This window comes from Drosophila montana, unplaced genomic scaffold (genome assembly GCF_035044405.1).
Source record: "Drosophila montana isolate Dmon_TW-CO22-7 unplaced genomic scaffold, ASM3504440v1 contig_2883_1, whole genome shotgun sequence".
Classification (NCBI taxonomy): Eukaryota; Metazoa; Arthropoda; class Insecta; order Diptera; family Drosophilidae; genus Drosophila; species Drosophila montana.
In genome coordinates this window covers 27783-40209 of record NW_026997758.1, presented here as the reverse complement: position 1 = coordinate 40209, position 12427 = coordinate 27783, and positions in this window count along the sequence as shown.

Here is a 12427-nt window from a genome sequence, read left to right as displayed (position 1 = left end):
TTAAAAAAAAATCCTGAATGGGTAAATCAGATTGAATCTGCAACAGCTGAAAACAACTAAGGCATTAGACATTAAAGTTCTTTTATAGTACCACTATCGATGCTTCGTTAAATAATACAATAATAATGGTGATCAAGAAATACAATGATATTATATGCATACACGTGCATATACGTATCATAAAGGTCTGACTAGTGAAAATGTCCTTTTAAGTTGACCAGCAAATCAAGTGCTTGCCTCCGACAAAAAGCCCTCGACATGCCTGCACCGCCCTATTAAGACCAGTGAGAACATATGTGGTTACGGCTCTTTTTCCACGACATGCCACTTGTATGGGCAACAAACGGACAACTTTCGTCTCATGCTGCGGTTTCCAGCCATCAAATGCATAGCTAGTCCAAAACAAAAAGTAGATTGTCAAAATCTGTCACCGGTGCAATTATAAACATACGAACACATTCACCCACTTTCACACCTAAAACTCTCGACCCCTGAAAAGCTTACACCTCGCCAAAGAGCTGTCAACAACAAGTAAACAGCAACTGGCCTAAAGCAGCCACAAGATTATGCCCACATTTTGGCTACCCGTACAGAGATCTTTGACTACCTGTAGGAATCATGTACGTCATGTGACTTAATAATAAGATGTGAAAAAGGTCAAATAGTTCATTCAGATTGATTCAAGCTTTAATTATTTAAGAACTACCTTTATTTGCTATATAATCTTTTTTACTGCATTTTAATATATATTTTAATATATTCTTTAAAACTTGTAATTTCGAAATTGCTGCTTCCAAAAAAAAGTGTCTGTTAATACCAAAGATCAAGATGAGGAAGTGAAATATTCTGGATCTGTGTTTACTATAAGAGAGTCTTTCAATATTGGGGTCTCTAGCTCTTGTAAGCTCTTAGATGTGCGCAAATAACGTGATTGAGATATCGATTTTTATCAAACTCATGGAAACAAGGCAAGTTATCGACAATTTGAAACAAACTCGTACTGCGCAGGCACGAGGAGGACATACGTACGAGATCGACGCATTCTTACTTATAGACTTTAAGATGGATAGACAGGGACAAGACTACATACATTTGCTCAAAACCATTATACCCTTTTTAACCATTTTAAATTGGTTCAGGGTATAAAAACAGCAACAAAGTGCCCGCATAATTGACATGTTAGATAAGCATTATACGGTTGTACTGTGATATTAATTAAATTTTAATAAGCACTGACGCTCAGTCACTATGGCAGTCCCGTATAAGTCAGCAATTACAATTATGCTTTGATGACCGTATGACCAGCACTCATTAATTTTTAATTTGTTGAAATAATAATTGCCAAAGCCATATCTAGGGAAACTTCATACAGCCGCTCAATTGGACCGATATATGCCGCATGTGGCATATGAAGCATTAACATTAACACCCCGGAGACATGACTAAGCCCAGGCACAACACACAAAATTAACCTCTTCAATTGACCGACCAGTCATTTGTGTAAAATGAGTGTGTGTATCTCTTTGTTCAAATATGTTTGTGGGTTGACCTTCATGACGTCAAATTCATGAGCCACATGTGTGAAACGGGGGACTGGCAGCATATTGTTGCCCGCATACCCTGTAGGGTATGACTGTCATTTAAATTGTGCAAAATTGAAAAACCATACTGTTTGGCCTCATACACCTTTAAAGTCAGTATCATATATTAATGTTTGACTACTTAAAGTCCAATGTTAAAAAGAACTTATAATATATATAACAAGTAAGAGGTTCTAGTCGGGAGCTCCCGACTAGGGGATACCCTGAACCCTGTTCTTCCAACAGGCGATTGGTATAAAATTAAAGAGACTTGATATATATATATATACTATTCTAGAAGTTTGGCGACTCTAGCGCTTATTAACCGAAATTGCCCAAAAAACAGAATTTCGATATCGATTTTTATCGATAACTTGAAAACGGGGGAAAAATAATGTTGCCAGATGTAGATACCAAATTGATATTGAGGTCATATCATGAACAAAAAGCCAAACTTCGTGAAAATCAGAGGAGATTTGACCGAGTTATGGGGTGGGAAATGTTGACCTATGTCTATATAGGATAATTATGGGTACCATTTTGACATGAATTTTGACTAAATATAATGTTGCCAGATATAGATGCCGAATTGATCTAGAGGTCAAACTATGAACAAAAAGCAATACTTTATGAAAATCCGTTAGGTTTTGACCGAGTTATGTGGGTGGGAAAATGTGACCTATGACTATATAGGATATTTGAGGGTAGCATTTTCACATGAATTATGACAAAAAATAATGTTACCAGATTTAGATGCCAAATTGTTTAAGAGGTCAAACCATGAACAAAAAGGCAAACTTCGTAAAAATCAAAGGAGATTTGACCGAGTTATGGGGGTGGGAAAGTTGACCTATGTCTATATAGGATAATTATGGGTACCATTTTGACATGAATTTTGACTAAAAATTATGTTCCCAGATATAGATGCCGAATTGATCTATAGGTCAAACCATGAAAATAAAACCAAACCTGATGGAAATCGGTTGAGTTTTGACCGAGTTATGGGGGTGGGAAAGTGGACCTATGTCTATATAGGATAATTATGGGTACCATTTTGACATGAATTTTGACTAAAAATTATGTTCCCAGATATAGATGCCGAATTGATCTAGAGGTCAAACCATGAAAATAAAACCAAACCTGATGGAAATCGGTTGAGTTTTGACCGAGTTATGGGGGTGGGAAAGTGGACCTATGTCTATATAGGATAATTATGGGTACCATTTTGACATGAATTTTGACTTAAAATTATGTTCCCAGATATAGATGCCGAATTGATCTAGAGGTCAAACCATGAAAATAAAACCAAACCTGATGGAAATCGGTTGAGTTTTGACCGAGTTATGGGGGTGGGAAAGTTGACCTATGTCTATATAAGATAATTATGGGTACCATTTTGACATGAATTTTGACTAAAAATTATGTTCCCAGATTAAGATGCCAAATTGATCTAGAGGTCAAACCATGAAAATAAAACCAAACCTGATGAAAATCGGTTGTGTTTTGACCAAGTTATGGGGTGGGAAAGATGACCTATGTCTATATAGGATAATTATGGGTACCATTTTGTCATGAATTTTGACTAAAAACTATGTTCCCAGATTATGATGCCAAATTGATCTAGAGGTCAAACCATTAACAAAAAGCCAAACTTCGTGAAAATCGGTTGAGTTTTGACCGAGTTATGGGGGTGGGAAAGATGACCTATGTCTATATAGGATAATTATGGGTACCATTTTGACATGAATTTTGACTAAAAATTATGTTCCTAGATATAGATGCTGAATTGATCTAGAGGTCAAACCATGAAAATAAAACCAAACCTGATGGAAATCGGTTGAGTTTTGACCTATGTCTATATAGGAAATTTGTGGGTACCATTTTGGCATGAATTTTGACTAAAAATTATGTTCCTAGATATAGATGCTGAATTGATCTAGAGGTCAAACCATGAAAATAAAACCAAACCTGATGGAAATCGGTTGAGTTTTGACCGAGTTATGGGGGTGGGAAAGTTGACCTATGTCTATATAGGATAATTATGGGTACCATTTTGACATGAATTTTGACTAAAAATTATGTTCCCAGATGTAGATGCCGAATTGATCTAGAGGTCAAACCATGAAAATAAAACCAAACCTGATGGAAATCGGTTGAGTTTTGACCGAGTTATGGGGTGGGAAAGTTGACCTATGTCTATATAGGAAATTTGTGGGAACCATTTTGACATGAATTTTGACTAAAAATTATGTTCCCAGATTAAGATGCCAAATTGATCTAGAGGGCAAACCATGAAAATAAAACCAAACCTGATGGAAATCGGTTGAGTTTTGACCGAGTTATGGGGGTGGGAAAGTTGACCTATGTCTATATAGGATAATTATGGGTACCATTTTGACATGAATTTTGACTAAAAATTATGTTCCCAGATATAGATGCCGAATTGATCTAGAGGTCAAACCATGAAAATAAAACCAAACCTGATGGAAATCGGTTGAGTTTTGACCGAGTTATGGGGGTGGGAAAGTTGACCTATGTCTATATAGGATAATTATGGGTACCATTTTGACATGAATTTTGAATAAAAATTATGTTCCCAAATTAAGATGCCAAATTGATCTAGAGGTCAAACCATGAAAATAAAACCAAACCTGATGGAAATCGGTTGAGTTTTGACCGAGTTATGGGGGTGGGAAAGTTGACCTATGTCTATATAGGATAATTATGGGTACCATTTTGACATGAATTTTGAATAAAAATTATGTTCCCAGATTAAGATGCCAAATTGATCTAGAGGTCAAACCATGAAAATAAAACCAAACCTGATGGAAATCGGTTGAGTTTTGACCGAGTTATGGGGGTGGGAAAGTTGACCTATGTCTATATAAGATAATTATGGTTACCATTTTGACATGAATTTTGACTAAAAATTATGTTCCCAAATTAAGATGCCAAATTGATCTAGAGGTCAAACCATGAAAATAAAACCAAACCTGATGAAAATCGGTTGTGTTTTGACCAAGTTATGGGGTGGGAAAGATGACCTATGTCTATATAGAATAATTATGGGTACCATTTTGACATGAATTTTGACTAAAAATTATGTTCCCAGATTAAGATGCCAAATTGATCTAGAGGTCAAACCATGAAAATAAAACCAAACCTGATGGAAATCGGTTGAGTTTTGACCGAGTTATGGGGGTGGGAAAGTTGACCTATGTCTATATAGGATACTTATGGGTACCATTTTGACATGAATTTTGACTAAAAATTATGTTCCCAGATATAGATGCCGAATTGATCTAGAGGTCAAACCATGAAAATAAAACCAAACCTGTTGGAAATCGGTTGAGTTTTGACCGAGTTATGGGGGTGGGAAAGTTGACCTATGTCTATATAAGATAATTATGGGTACCATTTTGACATGAATTTTGACTAAAAATTATGTTCCCAGATATAGATGCCGAATTAATTTAGAGGTCAAACCATGAAAATAAAACCAAACCTGATGGAAATCGGTTGAGTTTTGACCGAGTTATGGGGGTGGGAAAGTTGACCTATGTCTATATAGGATACTTATGGGTACCATTTTGACATGAATTTTGACTAAAAATTATGTTCCCAGATATAGATGCCGAATTGATCTAGAGGTCAAACCATGAAAATAAAACCAAACCTGTTGGAAATCGGTTGAGTTTTGACCGAGTTATGGGGGTGGGAAATGTTGACCTACGTCTATATAGGATAATTGTGGGTACCATTTTCATATGAATTTTGACTAAAAATAATGTTGCCAGGTTTGGATGCAAAATTGATCTAGAGGTCAAATCATGAACAACAAGTAAGAGGTTCTAGTCGGGAACTCCCGACTAGGGGATACCCTGAACCCTCTTCTTCCAACAGGCGACTCTAGCTCATATTATTTACCGAAATTGCCCAAAAAACAGGATTTCGATATCGATTTTTATCGATCAAACAAACTCGATCTGCGCGGGGACTACGAGGACCTACAGCTAAAATTTCAAGTCTCTAGCTCTTATAGGTTCTGAGATCCTTGCGTTCATACATATGGATAGGCAGACGGACGGACATGGCTAAATCGATTCGGCTATTGATTCTGATCAAGAATATATATACTTTATGGGGTCGGAGATGCTTCCTTCTGCCTGTTACATACATTTGCACAACTACATTATACCCTCTTTACCCATTTTCAATGGATTCAGGGTATAAAAATATCAAAAGTAAAAACTCAAATATTGCCTATTTTAAGATCGACGCATTCATAATATCGTAGAGACTGATAGTAACGAATTGGATACGCATTAAATTACTGATAGTTGTATGAATAACATAAGCCATGCTGTATGTAACAAAAACATATTACAGATACTTTTCCAATTGTCGATAAAGTCGTCCAAAAAGTTTAAACCAAGCTAGCTTAATGTCATTGAGGTGATACATTTTTTGCCAGCTCAGTTTTTTAGTAGATTTTAATGCGTCACTTCTGATGCTCAAAAGTCGAAACATAGGAAACTGCAGAGTTTATATAATTTAATTTGGCATTTTCCGCGATATGAGGCGCTCTATATAAACTAGAAAAGAACAACCTAAGTTCAAATGCCAATGAAGCAAAAGATTTCTCAATCAACGATGGAGTTGCCAGCAATTTGTGGGGCTCAAGTGTCAAGGGCCAAAGGAGAGAGAATTTAATTAATTTACGACACAATTTTACTTTTTAACATTAATAGGGCCTGAAACTGAAAGGGTGAGTTGACACATGCAAACACGTGTGTCCCATTGCCCGTTTGGTTATTATTCATTAACAGAAAAGCCACAAACTTTGTGAAGCTCCTCCTCGTTGAGTGGTGCTTGATTACTGGGTGGTTTCATCAATCAAGGGCCAATAAAGGGCTCGCCCCTATCCCCTACCAGCCCATTTCAGTTTTGCTCAACTTTTTGGTTGTGTTGGTTAATTGTATTATTTCTTTAATAAAAGTCAAATTAATTGGCAGCAATGGGACGCTTAAGATCTACTTTATATTCCCCAATCATTAACCCTTTGAGTCATGACCAAAGTATTTTCTATTCGAAATACAAGAACTTATAATTGTTTAATGGCCATTTTTGCTTTGATGTTTGTTGCTCATGTTTCACATTTAAAGCAATTTATACCGGGCATTTATGAAAATTATTAAAAGTTACAATATTTAGTTGTGGCCGTTGTCAAAATGAATTCCAGTGAATGCCGACGAAAACTTCTGTGTCATAAACGTTGCTTGCTTCAAATTTCACAGCAAATAAACATTCCGCATGGCCGCATCTTTTTCTCGCTATGTGTGTCTGCAGAGTTCCTCTTTGTTTTATGCACAATATTTTCATAGTTTTTCACAGTTTGTTTGACATAAATTACAGCGACCGGCAAGAGCAGCACACGTAAATTCAGTTTACCCATATTTCGCCACGAGGTTTTTTAGACATGTTTGCAAACTTTTGGCAAATTTGCATTCTTAGCTAGCAGCAGCAACAACAACTTGTATATTTCCATCTACGCATATACAGACTTGCTAATATTTCACTAACAATTTTTGTTACATCTGGTTTCGCCCCAAGCCCCTGGAAATTGTTTATATTAAATAGTTCTGGTCACCCATTCGCTTTGTACATGACAATGATCAACTCTAACTGAAAATAGTTTATAATCGGAATGCCAATAATTAAACTAATTTGAATACTATACCGTAACGTGACCATTAAAACTTTGTTTTTTTTTTTTTTAAATCGATATAAACTGATTTTGCAAATAAAGTTTAAGCAAACTTAAACGAAAACAATTCACATTTATACACACGTAGTGCTCATACTACTGAGCCAAAACGTCTAACAACAATTGATAAAAGTAATATACGTTGAACAAAGGTAAATTTAACAGACTATGAAATGTCCCCTCATTGTATGTTGGGCACTCAATATTTAGTGTTAAATAAATTAGGTTGTTGGCGTCGTACATTTAGATTTTAACAACAATTCGCGTATTTGTTGCAATAATATCTTTACAGTTGCTTTATGTGTGGTTGCTCTTGCTCCATTGCCTTATGGCCTAGCGAGTGAATCGTCATTTGGTATACGTGACTCCTCAGAATTCAGCTGTTTTCCACTGCTCCTTTTGTAAGTCGCTTTTTTATGACCTCTAGCCGAACAAATGTGCGTATGAATTGTTGCCCAGGCATTGCTGCTGCAAACGGCTGAAGAGTGGTTCGAGTGGCGTTGCCTGTGTAAATCATATTTACAGTGGTACAATAATTGAATTAGGCGGCCGGCCCTAAGCACCAAGATCTCTCCCCCTGCCCTGCATCCACAGTTTCTTTTTCATTCTCATTGACTACAAATAAAATTTAATTAAGCGCAAATGGCCTTTTGAACTTTTATGCGCAACGCATTGTTGACTAAAAGACGCTTTTCAGGCCTTCATACTATTCTTATAACTTCGCACTTCGAATTGTTGTTTGTATTTCGAAAAATGCTATTGCCAATTTGTTAAGTTTTAAAATTGCAATAATGTTCAGTAAGTGATATTAAAATTTATCATTAAAATTCATATTTTTTAAGAGTATTAATTAACTATACTTTTTATACACATTTTAAATTGGTAAAAATAATCGGGTTATGATTATTTTGTGCAAATGTAGGCAGGGGAAAGCATCTCTGACCCCATAGAGTAGATTAAAATTCGGTATCAGCTTTTGGGCGATAATTCTTTTTTAGAAGAATAAAGACGTAAAATAAAACGACCAATGAATTGTTTGTAGAACAAGCTTAAACATTCAATAGATTTATTTATATAGCTAATTTGCTATAATAATATCGGTAATAATTTAATTTATACTGGTTTTAGATAAAATGTTCCACTACACTTTGTGGTTGTTACACAGGCTACAATATTTTATATCACATTCCTCTTAAAGCAAGGTAGTAGAGCAAATTATATGGTAATTGCACAGACTAAGGCGTTTCATAACAGTCAGCTTGTGCTCACTGTCTGAAATATCCCCTATAGTAGACCGAGTACAACTTTGTTATGCTATAGGTGGCGCTTTACAGCGTTGCTGCAGCTATGGAGCGCTGCAAACGGTATTTTTGAGAAAAAGTGGGTACTACAACCTTCAGCTAAGACAAAAAAATATATTAATTTTCAAAAGGTGCACAGATATTGACAAGTGGAAGAAATGAATAAAGAAATTTTTTGTATTCTTCAAGAAAATAATATTTTAAGATGTAATGCAAATCTGTCGTGTTTGCAATATTTTCCCCTCCGACGACTTTGAGACTCTAACGCGGAGCCTAATTTTTCAAATTAAATTACCTCAAATTTTAGACAACTTATCTCCTTAACTTTTAAAGAAAATTAGTTTTTATATGTTTTATACCAGCATTAATGCTCAATTATGTATATACTTTAATTCATCTGGATGTCCTCATCAAAAAAGAAATATTCTATGGGGTCCGAGAGTTCTCCTTTTGCAGTTATATACCATTTTTTTTATGAGTAGAGGGTATAACAAAAATGATGAGCACGTGCTTCCCTTCGCCAAACATCATGATAAGAAAGGCGCAAACAATTTGACAATTTAATGTGGCGACATCACAACCTGCAACCGCAAACTGGCCACGAGCCTCGCTGACAACATTAGCCAGTGCAGAACAGCGAGTGAGGGAGCGGAGTCTATAATTATAATTCCATTACCATTACCAGGCGAAGGAGGCGCGAGTGTACGCCAGCATCGGCGCAGGACTTATATAAAAGGAAAAGAAAATTAACAGAGTGCGATTTGAAAGGTGCAGATCCTGTGTAGTCATGTCAAAGACAATTGAAGTGGCGTAATTGCTGAAAAAGCGAACCAGCTAATGATGGGCACTTGAGCACTTGCCGAGAGCGAAGGATAATGCGGGCTGCAGTTCCAATGCGCTGCTAATGTGCGCGCGTCAAGGAGCAGGTGAATCAGTTGCCCTTAGTCGGATGCGGAAGTATGCGTTACTTGTTTGATTTGACGAATTGCTCACAAGCGCACCGCTGGCTCTAACTTAGTTACAGTTTCTGTACCTCATTCTCTTTCGCCCTCCAATGTCTCCCTCTCGTAACCCATGATGTACCAATTAAAAGGACGCACTGCAGCTGCAGTCAGACATAAATCGATCAACTTCGGTAACACCAAGCACAGTCTACTTTTTGGTATTGTGTTATGCTCGTCTTTTTTTTTTCTTAATTTGAGCACACCATTTGCAGGTTGAGTCGAAGTACATTCCAAAAAAAAAAAGTTTCTTGAGACAAAAGTTAACTTTTCAAATAGTAAGGCGTGTAACCGATTTCGATTTTAAGTTAACGAGAAGCTAGTGTTACAATCGCTGCTGTCTAAGGTCTTAGGAGATGTGATGATATAGTTTTAACCAATGGTTTGCTGCCTAGCGCACTATTCATGTCCTAAAGAATTCCATTGCCATCTCGTCAAATCAACGGGCGACTTATTTATTTTAGTCAGAGATACCTGTTTAACGATATTGATGTCCATGTCAGAACTTCACCAGAGTAACCTGTGCCCAGTGGCGCTGATAGCTGTAAAATTGTTTACTTTACTTTTATGACAACAGAATCGCCTACTGATTTTCGTTATGCTCAGAGACGGGATTCAACCCAAGGGCCATGTCATTTAATTGGAGTCAAATGCAGCCAATAGCCACATTAATTTTAATTATTGTCTGTTTTTGCAGGCCTTTTCAGAGGCAACTCACCTGTGTACACAGTTTGCTTTATTTCCGCTTACGGAGATTGTTTGTTGTTTCATAGATCTTGCGCTTATGCAAGCGATCAACTAACAATAAAAGCTAATTATGTAAATGTCACAGTTTTTAGACACAATCGAACGATATTTCTGGAGCGCTACTGTTTCACTCAGTGGCTATTCGATCGATCCGCTGGTTTACTATTTTAATGGGCAGCACCATGAGGAAAGCAGGAAAACATTTTTAAATTTTTATTGCCTCACATTTGGGTTTAACCTGTTGTCGAGCGTTTTAAATAAGAACATAACTGCTTCTGTTGCCGGTGGCTGCCAATTAACCCTTTCCCATTGTTCCTCTTGTTGGGTTGCCGCTTTTTACGGTTTAATTGTGTGCACAGCGGTCGGAGGTAGTCACAAGAAACAGAGAAATCAATCTCGAAATGTGTTGACAAGCCAGACTCATCGCAGAGATCTCGAGTTCAAGTTCGGTCGGGAGTATTTAAGTGAACCTTTAGGAAATTACCCATAAAAAATTGCCTTATTTAACAAGGGCAGCGCCGAATAAAAGCCGAGCATACAAACTGAACCAGCGAAATGCACAAAATGTTAAAAGTAAGAAGAGAAACCTACAAATCTGAAGTCATTAAATTATGTCAAAGGTCAATAGTTTAGAAAGCGCAAGACGACTAGACTTTCATATTTACTTATATAATGAAATAAATGTTTCATAGAAACTATTACTACTTTTAGTAATTAGAGAAAATAAACAAATGCTTTTAAGAGTGCTTGGTTTGAGGATTTATTAAAAATAAAATGATTTGTTTAAATGATATCATTTTCATGATGCCATGATTTAAAAATGTCTATCGAACAAGTATACACTGAGATATACTTTACTCTGTTGTTATCCTTCCACAACAACGCTGAAAATACTTTGGATAATGAGCACAAGAGTTATTACCCATAGTTTTCCTAGCTGAGCAAAAAAGAAGCAGACGAATACTTTTTGGTCAATACTTATATTCGCCAGTGATAGACGCACCATAAAAGCTAGGAAGCTGAAAATTCGATCAACTATGTCTCTTTCTGTATCCTTTCCTTGCCGTACCACGTTCTCTATTTTTGTTTTTTTCCTATTGATATTTATAATCAAAACTCTGTCTCCCTTCCAATAATCGTGTATGTACGTGAATTTTTTGTGATAATATATCTCCAAGTCAATTTATAATTATTAGGGAAGAAATAGTCTTTTAACAATGTGAATGGATATGCCTCAATAACCGATTCCCAAATGGAAATCAATCATTTATATGCGTTATCAAACATTTGAAGCTGCTAATCGCGTAAAACAATACTATTACCGTCAGAAAAATATTAGTCGCATCGATCGTTTTCTCATACACTGCAAGATATGTCGAGGTCACCTTCTCATCTTGTCCGATTCTCCGACAATATCTTGATTTATGCCGAAAACGTGCAGTAACCGCAAAAACCAAAACACAAATCAAATGCTAACAGCGCAACGAAACATTGCAATAGTTCAGCCTATACTGAGAGCAGGCTCAGTACCTTGAGCAGGTTCAGTTCCTTCAGCTAACACAGAAGCTGTTGCTCGCTCATATATCTGCAGGTAACTGGTACAAAAACCTCAAACGAGCGCGAAATCCAAATGCTCAGCAAAGTGAACGGCTCGCGCGTTTTTTGTCGCGCTAAACTTTGCGAGCTGTTACAAAAACGCTTTGGATCGGAAATCGAGAGATCGAATTGAAGATGGTTACGATCCTGATGTTCCTGCTGCTGCATGCTTACCTCATTTATATTTCGAACGCGAGCGTATAAAAATATTCTGTTGTCCCGATGTGGCCTGGCCCAAAAGTGTCGCCCCCGGCTTATGATCGAGGCGATCAACGAGCAACGATCGATATGTGCGTTTAACGTAGACAGTCCAGCGTAGCAATCTGTGTTTGTTCAAAGAAGAAACTTTTTTACAAAGCCAGGCATCCAGGCATCCAGCCTGTCAGTCATAGTCATGCCTGATCATTCCGAAGTGGGACAATCAGGCTCAGAACT